Source organism: Artibeus jamaicensis, unplaced genomic scaffold (assembly GCF_021234435.1).
Source record: "Artibeus jamaicensis isolate MK-2021 breed Jamaican fruit bat unplaced genomic scaffold, CSHL_Jam_final contig_233, whole genome shotgun sequence".
Lineage (NCBI taxonomy): Eukaryota > Metazoa > Chordata > Mammalia > Chiroptera > Phyllostomidae > Artibeus > Artibeus jamaicensis.
Genome location: NW_026521486.1, coordinates 41,547,953 through 41,571,392, shown reverse-complemented (window position 1 = coordinate 41,571,392; position 23,440 = coordinate 41,547,953). Strand labels below are relative to the sequence as shown.

At 38.1% G+C, this 23,440-nt stretch overlaps 1 pseudogene; it reads left to right on the top strand.

Moving 5' to 3' along the window:
* The first annotated feature begins 5,643 nt into the window (after nt 1-5,643).
* Nucleotides 5,644-6,344, top strand: LOC119045117 (40S ribosomal protein S8-like; annotated as a pseudogene).
* Nucleotides 6,345-23,440: the final 17,096 nt, after the last annotated feature.

The following is a 23,440-nucleotide window of genomic DNA, read 5'->3' as shown; positions in this document are numbered from 1 at the left end:
GATAAAATGGTGAAAGGGACAGGTATGCCAGAGTTTGCAGCCTAGCAGGTGGGTAAACTCAAAAATGGAATAAAATGCAGTATGCTAAAACTAATGATAGGGTAAATTATTAGGGGAGACATAGGAGACAACTTAACTTGAACTTGAGGAGTCAGAAAAGAATGTGTTCACCCAGGAACAGGCCTGGAGAGGAGAGTGCAGGCAGTACTGGAGAAAGTAAGATAAGCATGGAATGCCAGATGGGTGTGGCCAGAAATGAGTCCAGAGAGGCCACCACCAAGGTCCAAGTCTCTGATGGCCTTCAAAACCATGTTAAGGGACTTCAGCTTCTAAGTGACTGCCCGAATATTTCATATCTAGTACAAAAGTTAACTAAGTTTCTAAAGTTGTTTTTCTTCCATTCCATTTTGCATGCATAATGGCTACTCATTCAGCAGGAATCACCTTGCTGATTTCTAAATTTGCTGGTTTTGTCTACGGCCATACCACCCTGAACACGCCTGATCCCGTCTGATCTCCGAATCTAAATTTGCTGGTTTGTATCTCCATTTTTCCCAGAGCTATGAGAGACGTTTTATGAGTCACCAACGTGTTGAAGCAGCAAAGAGCCATTTGCAGTCTATTACCTGAACATGGTGCTTCTCTGCACAGATCCCTCCCCTTCTCTTTTGCTTCCTTTGTTGCAATAACAAACATCCCATGGTTGCAGCAGCTCAGGTCCACTTCTGTCTGAAATAAGGAAGGGGAAATATACTTCTACTTTCAGTTTAGGGTTATATCATCATCTAATATTTCAATCTTGTAAATGAGCCTATCTTCAAAAACTAACAAGATCAATTGCTTTACTAGATGAGGCAAAAGTCTTAGAGCCCAGCTAGAACTACACAAGCCCAGGCAATGTATGGCTCGGTGCTGGTGGGTGATTTGCTCAAGGGTAGGATCAGGTAAGCCTTCCTGAAGTAGAAATCCCATATGGTCACGTGAAAAAGAAATCTTCTTTCAACCACACGTGTCATTCGTATTTGGAAATTTAAAGACAGCTTAAACATTAACTTAGTAGTCACTGGCCCAAAAGCAAAGAGCGTTGCTTTACCCACAGCTAAAATTTCCCTGTTTCTGAGAGCTGGAAGACTTCTAGTGAATGCTTTAAACTGTCCAAGGAAATTGGATGAACAAAACATTATTATTTAGCCTAGTTTACATTCACCGTGTGTGACAGATTTATAGCTAAAAATTTAAAGTTACAAATATCTGAGAGAAGACAATGCGAGCAAAGAGATATCTCAAACCATTTTCTGTACTCCTGAGTGGCCAACAAGTTGAAGAAAATGTCAACCTATTCAATAATTCACAGCCAGCTAGAGAATAAAATTAGTGTGTAATCTGGTAGGCCTTTGTGTTCATCCAGCTTGACAATTTATCCAATACTCATTACATTTGAACTTCGTCAGCTGGATGAATTCCATTTGGGACCCAGGAATGCCCTACTGAAGAGTTCATGTAAATGCTGTTCTCCCAGCTCCGACATGCCCGGTAGTGCCATTCACCAGGCCCTCAGAACACAGGTCCATCCTACGCAGTGGTGTCTTAACACCCTCTACCACATGGTCCGCTCTTCTCTGCGGGGACTGGGCAGCCCGTGTGAGAGGCCTACATGGCCATAGAAGTTTTATGTGTTTCAGTCCCTGGTCCTTGAAAGCCAGTCAGTGCACAGCTTTGTCAGGGCCACTGATGTAACTTAGCAACTCTTGGACTGCAGTTGTGTCAGTGAGGAGGGAGCCACCACACAGTCTGGCCATCTCCCAGGATGAGACAAGACTGAATGTTTAATGATGTGCCATTGCTGTGTGACACAGAAGAAGCTGAGCTTTAGTCCACAATTATTCACAATATCACTTTGATTCTTTTAATGTGAGATTCATTTAAAGCAAGAATTTGAGGACATTGTGTCATTGTGACCTTTCATTGTACATTAATAAGCAATAGGAAAAGTGGGGGAATCCTTCATTCTAACCAAGTCACAGGCATTTTGACCCCCTGGCAAGCCAGCTGGAAACCAGGGGTTTATAACAGTATGCAAAGAAATTGCTAAGTTAGATTTATATAAGAGATAAATGCCATGTGGAAATAAATAATAATATTAGCCCTGGCTGGTGTAGCTCAGTGGATTGAGCGCGGGCCCGTGAACCAGAGTATCTCCGTTCGAGTACCAGTCAGGGCACATGCCCGGGTTGCAGGCCAGTTCCCAGCAGGGGACTCACAAGAGGCAGCCGTACATTGATGTTTCTCTCCCTCTCTCCTTCCCTTCCCCTCTAAAGATAAATAAATAAAATCTTTAAAAAATAACAATAATAATATTAGAGTATTGTTCATATCTGAGTCTTACTGAAAAGGAGCATTCTCTCTAAAACTGAATCAAAATAAAGAGTTTATGATTAAAACAAAACCAATATGCTGAGACTAAGTACATAACAAACTAAATACCAGTAGTAATAAGCATCTCCACCACAGGCGCCTAAAATCAGTAGGTTTGGAGATTATCACTGACCTGGAAGATGATGGGTCCTTTTGAGCAGCTTTACAAAAGTGAATGTACTAGTACATTAAAACAATACTGAAAACTGAAAATTGTATCATCACAGGCCTTTGATGAAATTAGTAATAACAAAAATAACAGGTGAAATATCTGGAATATGCTAAAAATGGTTCTGGTGGCTGTTATACATAAACTGGCATAGTTACAAAAGAAACTAAAGTTTATATACTTACATCACTTGACACAAAGATATAATTCTTTATATCCACATTAATATAAACTATTTTATTGAAGACTGAATACATCATGAACAAAGAAAATTGTATGAGTAGGCACTTAGTGAAGTTTTTTTATTATAATAAATTCCTATGTGAAGTTTCTCCTAAAAAGGACCATACAGATTACCTATATTTTAGTGAATAACCATCTAGAAACATTAATCAATGCTGGCAATACCTGTTATCATAATTAGTAACCTTATAGTAAGGTCCTTTTAGTAAGCATAACTTTAAAACAAACTCATAAATCTGTGAGTAGAAAGACACCATTACTGTGGATTCAAATTAATGGGGAAATCTTAAGAAACACTCTTACTCACTTAAACAAGCTTCTTGATGAAATAGGTTTTACCTCCCTTATTCTAGGTGTGGTAGTAGGTGCTGAAGATTCAAACACAAAACAAAACAAGCAAACCATGAATCCTACTCTCGAGAAACTCAGAATCTCTTACAATTTGCCATCAGGAATATACTTCAATGTCTAGTAAAGTTAATAGTTGTAATTATTTATCATTCTTCCAGAAATTTTGGGTGGGTAGCATATAAGATAAACAGAACCAAAAAAAAAAAAAAAACCTTAGCATTTTGAAGAGCTTCACTATTTGTAAGTCATATCTTTATGTGTATAAAAAATCAAAGTGAGTGATTACAAATCTTTTAGAGTTATTAAGAGTTTACTAAAGTAGAATACAAATGTTATGTTTAAAATGTAGTTTGCAATAGAACAACAGTAAAGGGTTTATAATAGAAAAATGTTTACATAAATAACAAAAACAAAAAATTAAAAAAAAAATCCTAGAGATTGACCTAAAAAGAAATGTGTGTAGAGACTATTAAATATATAAACACAAACACACACATACACACACACACACAGAAAACACCCTTAAATTTTTTTAAGTACATAATGAGATTGGAATAAATGGATATCCTATGTTTCTGGATGAAAACAATTAAAAACAATAAAGCTGTATAAACATATTAGTTCATCCAAATTAATTTACAAATTCCACATAATTCCAATCAAAATGCCAGTGGTTTTACTTTCATTTATGGGATTAAATATGATGTTTCTAAAAGTTCACCTAGAAAAGAAAGTTTGTAGAAAAGGTAAGAAAATTTAGAAAAAAGAAAATTATAGGAAGTTTTCCTACTAGACAGACACAAAGTATACTTAAGGCAAAAATAATAGAAGCATAGATGATTATTTCAATATTATTATACAATGAAACATAATTGATCTAAAACAGAGCTTAGTGTACATCTAAGCTTAGGAGCAATCAGACAAACATCATGACTCAAGAGGAAGAAATAGATCATTATATAAATAGTTCTGAAAAAAATCAAATTATTAGAGGAGGAGATCAAATTATTTCTCACATTTGAATATACACCACATAAGTTCCAGATGGGTCATGGGACTAAATATAAAAATTAAAAATGTAGACATGCTTTCTGAATATTAATTTTTTTAAAGTCCACCATAAAGAAGAATATTACATTTAACTGAATTTTTAAAAAATTCAGGTCCTGTACATAAAAACACACTAACATTTTACTTGGCAAAGGACAAAAAGAATATCATTGTAAAATATGTGGGTAAAGGTTTAATATTGTTTCTTCTTTGCTTTCTCCTTTCCTTCAACACACACGTGTTAAGCTCCAGCCTACACTGTGTAGAAATTGAAGGTGCAAAGAAAACAGCACAGATTCGGTCCCTGTGGCGATTGCTACCCTCGGGCACCCCTGTGGGAACTGCAGGCAAAGGGGCCCCCTGTTGGCTGCAGACTGTGGAATCAAGAGGGACTGGATTTCAGGCTCTATGGAGCCTCCTCAGTCGGTGCTCCTGGACAAGAAAGGTGTACAATCCTACACGGGGACCCATCAGTTCTCCTGTACGCAGCCAAACAGGAAGGAAAAAATCCCAGTCAACTGAACAGCTACTATGTAAGCACACAGGGAGAACAAAGGTAGGAGAACCCACCCTGAACGGAGGAGGCTGGACAGGACGGCTGGGAGGAGTGGCAGTCACCCTGAGGACTGAAGGGTGAGCAAGGTTCACTCGCGGACACACAACAGCACATGTGCAAGGTAAGATCTTCATTCTGTAGGAAGTAACCAATAAAGAAAAAAATAGCATTACAAAATAAAAGTAGGCAAAATGCCTTCAAATTCATAGGGTATTAATCAAAGACCATGAAAATTTGTTCATTTTCCCAAGTAATCTAAGTATTGCAAATTGAACCAACAATTGAGATACAGTTTTCTTCTATAAAGTTTACAATACTTGATAATACTTTTGTGTTAAAAGCCCTGGAAGTATTAATTTCCTTTATTTAAGTCATTTCATTGTTTAAATTCTAATATCAAATAATAATAGATATGCAAAAATAAAACTGTAAGGTTATTCATTATTAAACATGTATACCATCAGATAAACAAATGGTCATATACTCAAAAAAAAAAGTTCTAGTACGTGTTACAGCATAAATGGTCCTTGAAAACACTGTATGTGAAACAAGGCAGCCACAAAAGACCAAGTAGAGTAGTGGTGGTTTCTTAGAGTTTGGGGTGGGAGGGAGCAGGGACGGTAGAGTGTGGATGGCAAGTCAAGGGTATAAGATTTCTTTTAAGGTGATAAAAATGTTCTAAAAATTAACTTGTAATAGTTGCCCATATTTTTAAATATACCCAAAAGTATTGAATTAGATCCTTTAAATAGATGATCTGTGTGCTCTAATGAATTATACTTCAATAAAGCTTTTAACAAAGCAGCCCATATGATACCAAATAAAGAAATGTTTAGCTCTTTCCATCCAGTGCCAAGCCATGGGCACCTCTCAGGACTACAGGCACAAGCGCCGCAAGACTGGGGGCAAGAGGAAGTTCCACCATAAGAAGCGAAACTGAGCGCTGGGGCGCCCTGCCGCCAGCCCTGAGACTGGACCCCGCCTCATACACACTGTCCCATGCTGGGAGGCAACCAGAGGTACAGCGTCCTGAGGCTGGACACGGGCAACTTCTCCCGGGGCTCAGAGTGTTGTACCCACAATAAAAGGATTACCGATGTTGTCTACAAGGCACCCAACAACGAACTGATCTGCACCAAGACCCTCGTAAGGAACTGCATGGGGCTCACTGACAGCACACGGTGGTGCGGGTCCCACTGGGCACTGCTCCTGGGCTGCAAAAAAGGGGCCAAGCTGACTCCTGAGGAAGAAGAGACCTTAAATAAAAAACGAGGAAAGAAAATCCAGAAGAAATATGATGAGAGAAAAAAAGAAAGCCACAATCAGCCATCCTCTCGAGGAGCAGTTCCGGAACCACAAGCTACTTGCATGTGTCCTTTAAGACCAGGCCTCTGGGGCAGAGCCGATGGCCACCGGCTGGAGAGCAGCGAGCGGGAGCTCTGTCTGCAGAAAACCGCTCCCCTCCTTTCTTTAAAGCCCGTGTTTAAAAACAAAAACAAAATAAACGCTAGTGTAATAAAGTTGTCTATTCTCAGGTTTGAAAAAAAGAAAAAATTTTAAAACAATATTCAAAATTTTGAAATGGTTAAACAACATCATGGTATGCGGTTAAGTTAAAAATACATGTGAAACACTGCATAATAAAATGTTAAGGTGTAAAAACACCGTTTTTATCTATCTATATAGCACTGGTTATCTAGTTGCTTCAGGATGTAGGCATTCATGGGTGACTTTTATCTCTCCTTTATTTTTTCAGTCCATCAAAACTCCTTTGTAGTGTAAGCATCTGGTTATTTTTACAATTGAAGAAAATGATACTTTGGAAGAAAAACATTAAAACAAATTGGTGAAAAAAATTATATTAAATGCCCAAAGCTAAACCTCTGGAAATACAAATGGGGCCTGCGAGTCAGCACACTGAAAGGTTCACTGGGTTTCTCTCTCGTTTGTTTCCTTTTTTAAAGATGTGCATAATATTTTACCCAATTAACTTTATACGCGACCCTTCCTGTGGTGAGCCGCCAGCTATTTCAAGCTTGTCTCTCTCATGTTAATCATTCAGTAGAAAAGGAAAGCTGTTCACCAACGATGTACGTGTGGCCTTAAAGACCCTCGTTCTTGCAACTTCAACATTAAAAAAAAAGAGAAGTGATTCAATGGGTGCCCCATAATAAGATTTTTAAGCTGCTGTTTCACTTAGAAATTAAAAACTGTAGAGAATTATTAAAATTCTTAAAATATAATACAACTTTTAGCATTAGTTAAGCTAACCTTCATGCTAAGTGTGGAGTTAAGGCAGCTTACAAGCAATCTTGTCTAAAATCATCTTCACTGTTTGCAAATGGAAAAAACACATTGTGGTTATATAAGAAAATATCCATAATTTTAGAAATGTATATGTAGGGGTTAAATAACATAATGTTTATTAGTTGTTATAAAATACTTCAGCAACAGGAAAGAAAAAGGGTGGACAAAGCATACATAGTAAAACTTTGATAAATACTAATATGGAGCTATTGATATATTTGAGTTGCTGTGCATTTTGAAAATTTTTATGATAAAATCTATTTTGAGTGAAAAGGGTATTTTAAATTTCTTAAGAAGAATATAAATATCACCTTTAAAAAGAGATCAACAAATTATAGAAGGCAAAAAGGACATTGATAAATCTTGGCTAATATAAATATGCTAAAGACACTTCAATTTGTGTTGTGCCTCCAAGTATCAGTAGTCCAATGCAAAAAAAAAAAAAAAAGTTCAACTCCATATCCAGTTAAAAATTAGAAGAGATCTGAGACTTCCTTTGTATTGTCCTGACAGGTAAAACTCTGACCAATGGGTATAAAATTCAGGAAGACAAATATTCCAGAGATGCAATAGGCCACCCTGGGAATTGTAATTTATTCACTCCTGGAAATATGCACTAGGCGGTCTCAGAAAGGCAGTTAAAACAAGCCTTCAGGGCTGGACTAAGAGTCTTTTAAACTAACTTTGTTATTCAACCACAGAGTCAGTGAAGCATAATAATGAGCTGGTTATCTGTTCCCTAACTATAGGGTCAGTCATGCTCAACCTGTAGGTGCCTATGAAGTAGTATCTGTTCGTCAGGGTTGTTAGGAAGATTAAATAAACATACACATTTGGCATATATATATATATGCCACATATATGTATATATGGCATGAGAATAGCCCTTGGCAAATAGTGGGCACTCAAAAATATTAAACTTTATATGAGGACAATGACTATCATAAGTTTTGGACTCAAACATCTGGCTTCTAACCCCAGCTCCACCATTTAATGTCTTTTTTGTTTTTAAACAACAGACAGTTTGTTTAACTTGTCTTCAGATCCTTCCATGTTAGACTTTGGATAACAAGTGCTAGAATGTGATAAATGATGCATACATGACACAGAACCAGCACTCACAGGTGATACTATATTACAGAAATAAGGACACTCAATTTTGAAGCATAAGGTTTAAGTCTTATAAAACACTGTACAATATGTTATTAAGTTATTAGTATCATTTAAGTTACTAGTGTCAATAACCACATCGAGTATGGGCCTCATAACTGTAAGAAGCCAAATTCAAGAGTAAAAGGACGTTAGGCCTTGGTGATGTCAAGAGCCGACCTGGTCCTCATAGCTAGACCTTGCTGTTCTATTAAGCCTAAAATTTCATAGAATATTATTAATGTCAGAGAAGGCAACTCTGACTGTGAAAGATCAAGACAAAAACTAGACCACTGTGCAATCGTGTCTGAATGCATGTAAAAACATGAATTTTGTACAACTCATGAAAGTGACCCAACATTCCCTTTCTTGGCTGCTAGAGACTGAACTCCTACGTTAAAACCCAAGCCTCAATATGATGGTATTAGGATATGATTAGGTCGTGAGCGAGGAGCCCTCATGAATGACATTAGTGCACTTATAAAGGAGAATCCAGAGAGCAACCAGGACTGATTAAGATGCTTGCTAGTAGGTGTGATTGCTGCTTCTTAACCAATGATAGCTTTATCCAAAATCTAGCCTTTCCTCCTAGATAAGATCTATTGAGATATCTAATCATTGAATTACTCTTCCTAATAGCATCCAATCCAAACTCCTCTTCTTAGACCCTCCCCAAATCACCTATCTCAAGCAAAAATTCTGTATTTTCAAACCAGCCTCTGGCAGATATCCCCTAAGTTTTTCAAGGTTTGAATTTTCTTTTGCTACCAAAAGTAATCAATTTGAAGTCTTCAACAACAGGTGTGTTCTGATTGGTTTTTAGCTAAAGACAAAGTACAACAAAATCTCTTTTTTTCTTGCTGTAATAATACTTTCCTTTTCACTCCATTTCCTTAGCATATAAAGAAACTTCTAAAATAATGACACTTCTGAAGCACTCTCCATGTACCAGGTCACTTTTATTCTTACAAAGCTCTGCGAGGTGAGCCAGATTAATAACACACAGCTGATGAGCAGCCTGCCTGGGACTCCAACCAGTACAGTCTGGATAAAGAGCATGTATCTTAATCACTACACAAAACCACATCTTATAAACAAAACAAAGCATAAGCTGTACTTCATTTCCATCCTCTAGTTTATTCTCTCTTATTTTTTGTCACATTTACATTTTGATGTCCTGTGCCTATCTCCCCTTAAATCCCATTAACGGTGTGTCACTTAGGAGCACCCTGACTTCCATACAACATATTTCACAAAAATTACCCTTTCCATGACCATCAAACACCTCAGAACAGCATGGAAATAAGACATGCTTTGGAATCACACAGAGCTGAATTAAAATCCCAAGTAACTTAAAGGCAACCACACATGGATGTTTCTCTTCCTCTCTTTCTCCTTCCCTTCTCCTCTCTAAAAAAAAAAAAAAATCCCAAACAAATTTGGCTAATTTGTAAGCCCCCTAAAAAGAAGGTAGCATGTTGGCCTGTTCAAATAGAAAAGTGTTTCGAACATATTAAAGAGGATTCACTAAAGTAAATATTCACTAAATATTTACTCAATTCATGAAGGTCTTTTGGCAGTTATCTCTCCCACTCTCTATTATAGACAGTTTTTTACCTCTATGACAGAAGAGGATTTAGGACAGGGACAGGGATCACCTGTGATTCTTAAGTTTGATGTGGCAAGGTCAAAGCCACCCATACAAAATCCCCAGTGCAGTTCCAGAAACATGAGCGCCATTCACTGACCCTCTATCTATCCATGTTCAAGTCCTAGAGCTTACACTGGGGGAAGTAATCCTGCCTGTGGCCCAGATCCTCTAGAGCAGGGGTGTCCAACCTTTTGGTGTCTCTGGGTCACACTGGGAGGAGAGTTGTCTCAGGCCACACATTAAATACATTGCAACAACATGTAATCACAAAAAATACCTCATTAATTTTTTTAAGTAAATTTTGTGTTGGGCTGCATTCATAGCCATCCTGGGTCACAGTGGGCCTCAGGTTGGATGTCCCTGCTAGAGACTCTGGAGATTTGTTTCCTGAGTGCAAAGTAGGAAGAAAGATGAAAAGCCAGTGTTTAGATTGAGGAAGAAGATCTGTTCCTCCTGCTTTCTACTTGAGAATTTGGCAGTGCATACAATGTAGCAAGAATATTATCGATGTGCGTTGGGCAAGGCAGCCAGGCACTAGGTATCGGGTAAGATTCAGTAGGGACAAAAGCAACACAACTGAGTGAGGTAAAAATAATCCATATCTATCAATTAGACAGTGACTATGACTCATTCCTCGGCAAAGATAGGAGCATCATTAGGTCTTGAAATATCAGTGCAGGGTGCCTTTTGGTAAAAAAAAAAGCCAATAAAGTGCCTGTCATTTTAAGGAAGGAAGCAAATTGTAAAACAGGACGTTTGCCTTGTATAGAGTCTTTAATAAGCATCCGGTCTCTAAAGCAGTGAAAAAAAGTTCTGAGTCAAGAAACTTTAAAGATGACATAACAGATCTGAGAAGGTGTGAGACAAACACACAACTAAATAGAGGAAGTAAAGTGTCTTTTGTTTGAGAAAACACCTAGGCCTATGGCTAGGTATAGCCTGAAAGGATGAAAGGAGATGAAATCAAAGTTTATAGTATGATAACAGGTGTACATACAAAGGATACATGTGGATTCCATCAGATCACTGAGTATTACAATGGGAAAGGAAAAACATGATGGAACATCAGGACTACACAGAAACTTAGAAACCATTCTAATCCAATTCCTTTATTAAAAATTAAGGAATTGAGACTCACAGAGGTGAAGTGACTTCTCCAGGGACTCCCTGCTGGCAATAGCAGAATTGAGACTGGGACTTATTTCTCTATTTAAGCAACTCTCCTTACTGTGTTCAGAGGCCTCAGCTAGTAAATAACACCTACGAGCAACCTTTTCAGGCCTGTTCAATTAATTTTTTTTGCAGTCTTGAATAATTCAACACATGAAGGGATTTATTCTAAGGTAAAAAGAGCACTGACTTCATGCCTTACCTCTTCCATGGCTATCTATTAAGACTCCTGAAGACAAAAACCCCTAAACCAAAAAGTTAAATGTCTATGTCACCACTTCATAATGTGGAAGATGGTCAGAGTTAAGGCCAGTCTCCAAGACTTTCTAAAATTATACAACCTAGATACCAACTAAGTCCAGTTAAAAACAAAGGCAAAACATTCAAACTGGGGTCATTTAGGCTAAGGCCTATGTCACCAAACTGAGACTTAATTATAGTTTAGGTTCGTCCAGAAATAAAACACTAAACCAGTCAATCAGGAGTCACCTGATCAGCATTGGTTAGGTAGTCTGCCTGGTAGAGCCTTGTCATCCCCCATGAGGAAGTACCTTTTCGATAACCAATTTGCTATTTTTGCCTAGCTAAAAGTTCTTATTCCTGGTCTATTCTATCTATAAAATCTCTTACACTGTTTACCTCTTCAGAGCTTCTTTCTATCTACTGGCTTGGATGCTGCTCAATTCATGAACCACTGAATAAAAACACTAAGATCTTGAAAATTTACTGAATTGAGTTTTGCTTTTTTATCAGTTTTTGGGGTAGCAGTGATTCAAATGCTTGGAGACAGTGGAACTCAGACATCAATAGCCACTGGATCATTTGAGTTCTCTGTCTTTTTCAACATTTCTGAAAGCCATTGAGTAACTTCCTCTTGGTTTTGAACTCCACTTTTTGTGTAAAGCTCTTTGCTCCTGTAGGCTTTCTAGTCCAGGGTAAACAGGTCAGTCTACACTGACAAGAGACCCTATCAGAGCACCAGTCCTTTGCCCTTGGTATTCCACAGCTACAGTCCAGGGCTTATTGACCAGCTTGAGCTGGAAAATGGTTTCACCTGGAATCCCAGTCCCTAGCTCTTGGCCAGTCTGTAGTACCACATCTTTGGTTACTTCTGGGGCCCAGAGTTTCATTTTCTTGGTTACTGTAAGTTTCTACTGGTTTGCACATGAAGTAAAGTAATAAACATATTGTTAGTGAGAACCTTGGAAGCCAAAGCTACAAAATTGGTGAGCATGAGCTGAACACTTAGAAGCTGTTAGAGCACTTGCCACCTAAATCTAAGACTCCTGTGCTAGGACAGGTTGGTCACACAATGCGTTAGGTTACCATTAGGTCATGGGCCAACCTCTAGAAAATCTTCATGCAATGAGGTACTCAGTAAGGCATCACAAAATCCCCAACCCAGAAGCACATCCCTGTTCAGATTAATTTGGTTCTGAGAGACTCAAGTCTTAACTAAAGAAATAGGAACCTCAGATTCCAAAGAATTGTACTCCACCTTCCAGCATACCTTCTTATTTTTAATAACTATGGTTCAGAAGCTATAGATAGCTACCATAACGGCAAAATCTTACCAAAGAAGTGCCCTTGAAGACAAGGGTTCCAAATCAAACAAACAGAATGGGATACTTATTTTAATTGGCCTACAGAAGCTTCCAAAAGGCTTCAACATTCTAAAATAGCTTCATTGAAAGATTCATTACAAAAGGCTAATGAAAATGAAAGACAAGAGGTACCCAACATCAAAGCCAACAAGACTGTCCTGACTTCTACCGCTCTCCTCTGTCCTCCTTTACCTGAGTACTCAAAGTCTACTAACCCTCTACTGAATTACCTTTGCACTCTGAAGAGTCTATAAAAGTTACCTTTTACAAGAAGTCAACTGGAGGCTGCAGGTAATCCCCTTGAGGTATTTTCCACTTCTTGATCAAAGACCAAACCAAGGGCCATGGATTTAAAAAATGTCCTAAACCTGGGGAGGATCCTCAAAAGTATTCTGAAGCATTTAGAGTCTTTGTAGGAGTCAGTGACTCAGCAGGCAGGTCTTTCCCAGCTGCCCATGTGCTAGCAGGACCTGGTGAAGCGCAAACAGACTTGGGAGGCAGAATGGCAGAACCTCAGGAGTGATATTTGAGATTTTCATCTCCAACATGCTTCCCTTAGGGAGAAGAATGAGCTCACAAAACAGCAGCCAACCTTTAAAAGGCTTTTTCCAGAGTCTTCATTGCCCGCAATGATTGGTCTATTACTTAACATGCAAACCAAAATAGATGAACCTGTGGAAGCCTTTAAAGCCCATCTGTAAGTAGTGTGTGTCCCTCACCCCACATGGTATGAAGGAAGGGCAAGGAAAGGTAGGCAGGGCTTTCCTTTAAAGGAAATAGCATATTTCTCAATTTTTGATGGGCCTTGGAGATTCGTGTTACTCTTGACAACGTCGCTGTGGCACTGGAAGTGAAATCTGTCATCGCTCCGCCTTCTGGAGCGAATGCTCGCCTTTAAATTTCCCTCCACAGGTTCACCCACTGAGAATGTCACTCTCTGAAGCGCTTCTGGATTGCACAGAAAGAAGAGGAGGGAGATTCTCACATCTAAAGCAGAGTTTACAATTTAAGCCCCAAAGGGTGGAGGGAAGCAAATAAATGCAAATGTAAGTTAAGTTCACTCTTGGAGCGTCATTGTGTGTTGAAAGCGATAAACATCTGTAGAGAAAAGAGCTCCATAGTCCCTGGGGCTGTATTAAAGAGAATCTTGGCAGTATCTCTTTTCACCATACAGATTGAGGAAATTATCCATTACAGACAAGTTTCTTTTACTTTAAATATAGTTATGTTCTCCAGCTTTTTTTTTACAAGATTTCAAGCAAAGATCCATTTGCTCTAATAACCTAAAAATCTAACAATGATCTCTACATTCACCATTAATCACCCAAGCACAAATATTGGAGACGATTGCAAGGGATCATCTCTATTTGTACTCTCATATTGAAATCTACCCAACATCAAGAAGATCCCTTATTTTACAATATTCTGGGGGCTTCATCAAGAACTCTGAGTGTGCATTTTTTTGAATTGTACACATAAACATTCTTACTTGTTTACTTTAGAGTTTATAGGTAGATGATTATGTTAAAATTGTCTGCCAAATAATTATCCCATAAGAGGTTTGTAAATGCCAGAAGTGTTTAAATCATGATAAAAAAGTTGTGAAATGTTAACTACCTTTAACAGAAGCAAAATGTGGTTAAAATTGCAACAGGATTTTCAGTAAAAACGTGCACATGGTATGCTAAGCACTTATCAAGTGCTCAACAAATATTTGTTGAATAAATGACAAGTGGTTTGCCTTATGGGAATAAAGTGCCACTTAAAAAATAAGAAAATAAACATTGGAAAGTGGAAAATTTCAGGAATGTGAAGAAACAGCCAAATGCCAAAATGTTTTGAAATAGTACCATCAAATAGGCAATCAATAGGTTACCTCTTACTTACGATAAACCAATTAAATAAGGCAGTGAACCTGTGTTAGGAGAGTTTTAGAGAGGCACTCGAAAGTTGATAACTTTGTTTTCTGTAACTTTGAGATACATATAAAAGCAATAAAACTAGTTAATTCTGTTTATTTTGCAGGAGTATTGGTTTTCATAGGTTTTAATTGGCAAAAAAAGGCTACACCCAAAGGATCACTGCCCATTCATCTGCAAATGAATCTCTTAGCATAGGAGACAGGTGCTGTAGTAACAAGAGGACAGAGTTTGGATTCGGACGCTGGGGCACAAATCACAGCCCCCACATTCATAGTCGCATGTGACTGAGAGCAGATAACTTAACGTGGTTGAGCTTCTTTTCTCATCTGAAAAATGGAAACAGGAGCATTTACCTGTCAGGATTCTTGTGCGGACTAGTGATAAAATATTGATAATATAGTGATAATAAAATTCCTAAATACAAATGTGAAATTAAAAATTGCTGTTATCAAAATTTTAAAGACTATTTCAAAATGAGAAAACATTTAAAAATAAGACAATATTATGAAATAATCATTGACTTTAAAACAATAGCATTCAAGACCACAATCCTGGGTAGACAGCATATTCCACAAGCTAAAGCAGCATTGTAGAAATACTCAGTATGTTGGGGTTCTTTTTCTGTTTTTATTTGGATAAAAAATAATGCTTATAAAGTTGAAGAATAGTACAGTGAAATCCTATATATCTTACATCTAGATTCAACAGCGGATAATATCTTGCCATGTTCACTCTTTTTCTATTTCTCACATGTGCACACATTTTTTTTTAAACTTTTCAGAGTTAAGCTGAAAATGCAATTCACTCCTAAATACTTCAGCATATGGTTCCTTAGAATAAGAACATTCAACAAGGTCATTTATTTTAATGCACCAATCTAGAAACATAGATGTGAAGGAACTGTAATTGTTAACACTAGCTCCGGTTTCTTGTGCTGGGAATCTCTGCATTTTTCTAACTACCCATGTGTGATTGTGGGCTTGGTAGACAATGGACACTAATAATGCTAGTTATAAAGTAAAGTGTTTTATGCAATAAGAAATTTAAAAATTACCTATTTATTATTAATGTAGCATTCCATCATCAGTGACAGTGTCCATGAAGACATTTGCTATAATATAACAATATAGCTGTGGAAAAGTATAAATGAAATCAAAGCCCCAGAGCCAATATTTTAAGTGACCAAGAGATAGCCAACCTATTAGATGCACAGTTCAAAACACTGGTGATCAGGATGCTCACAGAACTGGTTGATTTTGGTCACAAATTAGATGAAAAAATGAAGAGTACAATAAGCGAAATGAAGGAAAATGCACAGGGAACCAATAGTGATGGAAAGAAAGCTGAGACTCAAATCAAGGGAGTGGACCAGAAGGAAGAAAGAAACAACCAAACAGAAAAGAATGAAGAAATAAGAATTCAAAAAAAAAAAAAAAAAAGAGGAGAGGCTTAGGAACCTCCAGGACATCTTTAAATGTTCCAACATCCAAATTATAGGGGTACCAGAAGGGAAAGGGGAAGAGGAAGAACAACAAATGGAAGACTTATTTGAACAAATAATAAAGAAGAATTTCCCCAAGCTGGCAAAGGAAATAGACTTCCAGGAAATCCAGGAAGCTCAGAGAGTCCTAAAGAAGGTGGACCCAAAGAGGAACATAGTAAGGCACATCATAATTATCTTAGCCAAAATTAAAATGAAGGAGAGAATCCTAGAAGCAGCAAGAGATAAGAGGACAGTCACCTACAAAGGAGTTCCCATCAGACTGTCAGCTGATTTCTCAAAAGAGACCTTACATGCAAGAAGGGGCTGGAAAGAGGTATTCCAAGTCATGAAAGGCAAGAGCTACCTACAACCAAGATTGATCTATCCAGCAAAGCTTTCATTTAGAATGGAAGGGCAGACAAAGCACTTCTCAAATAAGGTCAAGTTCAAGAAGTTCATCATCACCAAGCCCTTATTATATGAAATGTTAAAGGGACTTACCTAAGAAAAAGAAGATAAAAAATATGAACAGTGAAAGGACAACAAACTCACAGTTATTAACAATCTCACCTAAAACTAAAGCAAACTAAGTGGACACCTAAAACAAGAGTGGAGCCACAGAAATGGAGATCACGTGGAGGGTTAGCAATGGGAGTGGGAGGAGGAGAAGGGGGCAGAAGATACAGAGAATAAGTAGCATAGTTGGTAGGTAGAAAATAGACAGAGGGAGGGCAAGAGTAGTGTGGGAAATTTAGAAGCTAAAGAACTTATGACACATGGATATGAACTAATGGGGGGAATGTGGGTGGAAGGTGTGCAGGGTGGAGGGGAATGAAAGGGGAAAATGGGGCGACTGTAATGGCATAATCAATAAAATATATATTAAAAAGCAAAAAAAACAAACCCATATAGACACATCTGAGATCCGAAGCCCAGTTTTCCAAATTTGATTATTCCCTGCTAACTTGTCCCTAATCTTTGCTCTGCAACACCTCTGGACAGTAGATCAGTTGTGCCAGTTAAGATAGTCACACGACATCTGTCCTACCAGAGAACCATTTTACAGAAAGGTGCTTTCACAGTGTTTTTCACCTCAGCTTTATCTCTGTATTCAATCATTTCCTTACCTTTATTTATACACAGTTCTGTCATTTCTAACTGAGGCAACTTTTCAATATGCACACTCCCCTTTGTTAACAATTTCCTTTCTTTTGAATTCTATTACAGCTTTTGCTCAATTATCACTAGACCTCATCCCCTGTCTATATCCTAGATTTTTCTATTCCTTCATTTTTTTAATGGTGAACTAACAAAATCATCTCAACCACTAATAATTAGCTAGTTAAGCTTGAGCAAATTGCTTGAACCCTCCTGGATTTCAATCTTCCCTCCTGGCAGCCAAAGTCCAATGAGCTCTATCTGCAAAGCCAGAAGTATCGAGGGTTCTGCATGAGTGAGATTAAATAGATGAATTCCGGCCTCTGCCTGCCCGAGTTAAAGTCTCTGCTTTTCAAGTTCTAGTTTGATGACTGTGCATGAGTTACTTAACTTTACATTCTTTGGTTTCCTGTTTATAAAGCAGGAATGTTAATAAGAATACCTGCCTCATATTGTGGGGTTTATATTTGTAACTAGGGGCACTGTCTGTGATTGAAACATATGAGTCATGCTCAGAATATACCCACATCAAGGAAACTAACGGGGATTGCCTTGGCTGCCTGGCTGGGCTGGAGCATTTTTTGATGCACCAAAGGGTTGCTGGTTCCATTCCTGGTCAGGGCATGTGCCTAGGTTGCAGATTCAGTACCTGGTCGGGGCATGTACAGGAGGCAACCAATCAATGTTTCTCTCTCACTACCTTCTTGTCCCTCTAAAAATATCAATGGAGACTTGTCATCAGGTGAGGATTAAAAGAAAAAAGAATGAGATCAAATGTATAAAAGTGTTGAACACATGTAAAATGTCCTTTCAGAATAGATAACTATAAATGCTTTCTTCCCACTGTCTAATGAAGTGTACTTGTCATCAAAAAGATAATTAATGTAAAATGTATTAATATTATGTTGAAATTACTGTCATTACAACAGTCTGATTTTCTAAAATTTAATTGTATTTTATACTAGGTACATCACAAACTAAATTTATTTGGGGGATGATTGAAATTTAACCATAATATAGATTATTCATAGGTTCTCATTTTGGTTAAAATATGAATTTCAAAGAGTTAAAAATAAAACTATCAAAAATAAATAGTGAGCATATGTTCAAGATACTTAACCACTTAATTATGGAAAGCAGAATACTAAAACTGCTTCCAAGGAGGAAAGGAGAATCTAGTATGCATGGTCAAAGGGAGAAAGATGACTGAAAAAGGATTGCTAAATTAGATGTTAAAATACTGATTCACATCGTCTGAATGTTTTTTGTCCTCCCAAAATTCATATGTAGAAATCCCAACCCCCAAAGGTGAGGGTATGGGCTTTCGAAAAGTGTTTCAGTTGTGAGGGTGGAACGCTCACGTACAGGATTAGTTTTTTATGAAAGAGGCTCCAGAAAGATTCCTAGCACCTTCTGCCATGTGACTTGGAAGACAGCCCTCACTCAACCATGCTGATAACCCAGATCTCAAACTTCCAGCCTGCAGAACTGTGAAACATAAATTCTGCTGTTCACGAGGTCTATCTGGAAAAAGGCCAGCCATTGTTAATATAACAAAAATGGTTTGTGCAACATCAGTGTAACCCTGCAGCCAAGGAGAGTGGATTGGAATGCACATGGGTGAACGATGTACAAGTGGGTGGGGGTGGTAGTTGAGTGAGCATGTGTGCTGTGTGGCCATCACATTCAAAATCATTGAGCGAGTAGAGCAATGAATCTGCATCAGATTTAGCATTAAGCCTGAATATTCCTGCACAGAAACCATTTGGACAATTTCAGAAGGCCAGTTATGGGCTACTGGTGATTGGCCACTTTACCACAACAATGTACCAGCTCATGCAGAGATTTTTGGCAAAAACATCAAATCACCCAGGTAACTCAGCCTTGCTATAGCTTAGATTAGGTGCTCTGTGACTTCTGGCTTTTCCCAAAATGAAAATCACCTTTGAAAGGGAAGATATTTCAGACCACTGATGAGATTCAGGAAAAGACGACAGGGCAGCTGATGACGATTGGGAAAACTGTTAGTTCCCCCAGTGCCTATTTTGAAGGGGTTGATGAGTCATTGTCCTATGTACAATGTTTCTTCTATCTTCTTCAATAAATGTCTCTATTTTTTATTACATGGTGGATACCTTCTGGACAGACCTCATAATATACCCAGCCTGAATTTTGTAAAAGCAGCCTAGAAGGACACTGATTAATACCTTCAAGATAATAAAACCATAACCTTTGAAATTATCTTTTCTATTAGAAATACTTCATTTGTTTCCTTAGAAGGTGAAAATAATTTTTGACTTAACAATCTTTGACTAAGTGACATCTAATGTTGCAGAATCTGGGTCCAATAAACAGTAAAGAATAAGTCAAACAAAAAACTACAATCTCTAAATATCCTTAAGCGGGCTGATTAAATAGTGCTTTAGTATACATGGAAAGCACACTCAGTGACATTTTTGCTTTATCATTGAGTTTTAAATAATTTTCTCAACAATTTCAATTTACAAGTAACCTTTTACAAGACATCTGTTTCTTTTCTAACATCATCTAAAAGTTGAGTATTTCCTATACAAAGAAGTAACTAAGTATGGCCCATGATTTTGGGTTTTATATTTGATTGGGAAACTTACACTTGATTTGGGAACAGTACATGCATGCTGATAAGACCCAAGGATACTAACAAAGACATATTTTTAAACGTTTAACTTGTTAGAGAAAAGTTTAAGTTGCTTCATGAGTAAGTAGTTGGAACCAGTCCTAGCTTAATGCATATAATAAAAAAACTGTAATGTCTTCATACTTAAACATTAAACAGCAACTTTTAAAAGAAATTACATGCTATTAAAATGTATGTCATGTACTACATATGAAAAATGTGTATTTAGCTTATTAAATTCAGAGTTCAGTCCCAAAACTCTCTGTTCAGATTCAGTTCTTTTTTTTTTTCAGGTGCAGTGGTAAGATTTACAGATGTTGAAGTAAATGACTGCCCCCAGGCTCCTGGCATCTCGTCTCTATGTGTGCCACTGTGGAGGAGGTCCAGTCTTGTCTTCATTAGGCCCAGATGCAGGGCCAGTGTCCTGAGACCCTGTGCTATGCCAGAACTTAGTCTAGGGCAGCCTCTGTCCCTGACCGGCTGACGCAGTCTCTGTTCCCAGCTGTGGTCCAGTTGGCATTGCACTGCCACACCCAGGCTGGCGCTCAAAGCAATTCTCATACAAGCCAAAACTTTTGAAATCCTCTCCTTTCCTCTGTCTCTTCTAAACATACAGAACAGAAACATAAAAACAGCCTCCTTTTTCTACAAACGGGTAAAATTTATCTGCCAGTTTAGTGTATGAAAGGATACATATCCCCTAGTAGTCCTTTTTTTTTAGTTTAACTGAAAGCAATATCTTTGCTATTATGCATTCCAACATTATAATAACATGCAGGTAAAATGAGTAATAGCGTTTTTAAAAAAACTTTAAAATTCCTTTTGAAAATATCTGTCTTGTCTCTTGAAAATCTGTGCTTAAAGAACAGAATGTCTGAAATGTTTATAGTTCCTTTTCAAAATATCTGTTTTGTCTCTTGAAAATCTGTGCTTAAAGAACAGAATGTCTGAAATGTTTGAAAAAGATGACCATATCTACTCTACCTTACATTATAGGAAACGTAAACTTGAGTTTAAACCATTCTTGTGAAAGATCTCATACAAACCAATAAGAAAATACAAAGGCACCAATCAGAAGTCTAAGCGCACGAAAAGAAAATTAAAAACAGGAACTACTGCTCAGCACTCTCAGGAATATGTTCTTAGCCCTCAAGGAAAGCAATTAAAACAAAATACCATTATTCACCCTGATTAGTGTAGTAGTTTCCTAGGATTGCCTTAACAAATTATCACAAACTAGGCGGTTTAAAAAAATTAATTTATTCGCTCTCAGTTCTGAAGCCTAGAATTCTGAAATTAAGGTGTCAACATGTTACAGACATTGAGATTCTTGGGTTCCCCAAGACAGAAATTGAGAGAAAATCCTAGTGAAATTTGTAGACAGATTTTATTAAGTTTATGCTAATGCGCAAGGGAGGCAGCATAAAGGAAACGAGAGCCCTCTAAGCTGGCTGTGGGGCTGGCTACTTGGCTGCTTTGATAAGCTGGGGGCAAAATGAGCTTTCCTGAAATGAGGCTTTTTGAAAAAGGTGGATGTGTGGAATTCCCCATTTCTGAGTCGGGTGACTGCCCTCTCCAGGAGCCTTGTCTGGTGACTAGGTTCGGGCCTGCGTGTGGGGGCAAGATGGCGGACTGCTCATTACTGCTGCCTGAGCAAGGTCAAACCTTGGTGGTCACACCTTGATCAACTGCACAGGCTAGCCAGTGCTTTAAGCAAGCAGTCAGAAGGGAGATAAAATCAGCGATCCCTGCATTTCCGAGTACAGAGTGGAGGGGTGGTGACATTTTTGTGGTCAGCTTATCCCTCCTTCCATCTGACCATCTAGTCTTATCTCGGCTTCCTGGCTACCAAGTATTTTCTATTCCTGAGCCCAAGTCCCCATGCTGTCTCATACAGGCTCTGCTCTCTCTCTAAAGGTTCTAGAGAAGAGTACTTCTTTGCCTCTTTCTAGCTTTAGGTGGCTGCTGGCCGTCCTCAGTATTTTTTGCCTCATAACTGCATCACTGCAATCTCTGCTTCCACCTTCATATGGTGTCTTCCCTCTAAGTATGTGTCTTTGTGTCCACATTTCCCTCTATAAGGATATCAGCCATTGGGTTAGGGCTCATCCTAATCCAGTATGGCTTCATTATTACTTGATTCTATCTACAAACACCCTATTTCCAAATAAGGCCTCTTTCTGAAGTTCCAGGTAGGTGTGGACTTTAGGAGACAGTATTCATATTAATACAATCAGCAAAGGTTTTTACCTAATGGTACATCCAGTATTTGGAGTTACCTGAGACTCATCTCTGTCTTTCATACCACATCTGATTAGCAGAAAACCTGTTACTCTATGTGTAGAACATCTTCTGAATCTGACTACTCACCACCGTCTCTCCATATGGACTCCTGCAGTGGTCATCTGCCTGGTTTCCAGCCTCTATCCCTGCCTCCCTACATTCTTTTCTTGACACCGTGCCAGGGTGAGCCTTCAAAACCTCAGTCACAGAATGTCACCTCACTGTTCAAAATCTGTCAAGAACTTCCCCGTGATTTCTGACATTGGTTAGAATGAGATATTAATTGACTCTATAGACATGGTACACTCCCAGGAGTATCAAACCTTTTGCCATCTCTGGAACACATTGGAAGAAGAAGAGTTGTCTTGGGCCACAGATTAAATACACTGTGACATGTAATCACATAAACGTCTTGTAAAATTTTAAGTAAATTTATGATTTCATGTTGGGCCCCATTCACAGCCATCCTGAGCCGCATGCAGCCCATGGGCCTTGGGTTGGACACCCCTGCAAGCCAAATATTTGTTTTCTTTTCTATTTTCTATTTCTTTTCTATTTTCTATGCTGAACCACTAACTTTCAAATACTTACCAGATATTGGTTATGAACTAGAATAATATCCTCAGCTCCAGTTTGGAAAATAAACCTTCTGCTCCCAATATCAAATTCCCAGAAACAAAATGAAGTCCAAAAGTCAAGTCTCCTTCAGTTTGTAAGTTTAAATTTAAAAAAAATTAAAGCTCAATATTCCTTTTTTCTAATTCCATTTTCTCCTCAGTCTCAAGCACAGGAGTCTCTCTGTGCCCTTGACCGGGGCCACCTGGCCTTGCATGCATTTAACTCCTTTAATCCCTCAGCAGTTGAGTTAACCCAACGCTAAGTCCCTCTGTGTTCTGCTGTGAGAGGCCAACTCTCAGTAGATTTTCGGATCTGGGTTCCTTCAGGGATGCCATTCTAGTTTGTTCCTTGAGAACCTGCCTTTTATGTTATTATTTGTGTTGTTGATATTAGTAATATTATAATAATAGTTCATACTATAAAGTGCTTACTATATTTTTAGATACTATTCTAAGGCCTTTATACATTTTTATGGCAATTTTCCCCACAATCTTATGAAATCACATTCTCATTACTTCTGTTTTATAGATCAGGGAACTAAGGCACAGAGACTTATAAAAGTAACAGTAACAGCGGAAGTTCAAACCCCAGCACTTTGGCTCCCGAGGCCACCGTCTTCCCATCCCATAATACCCGTAATATTGCCTTTATGAAC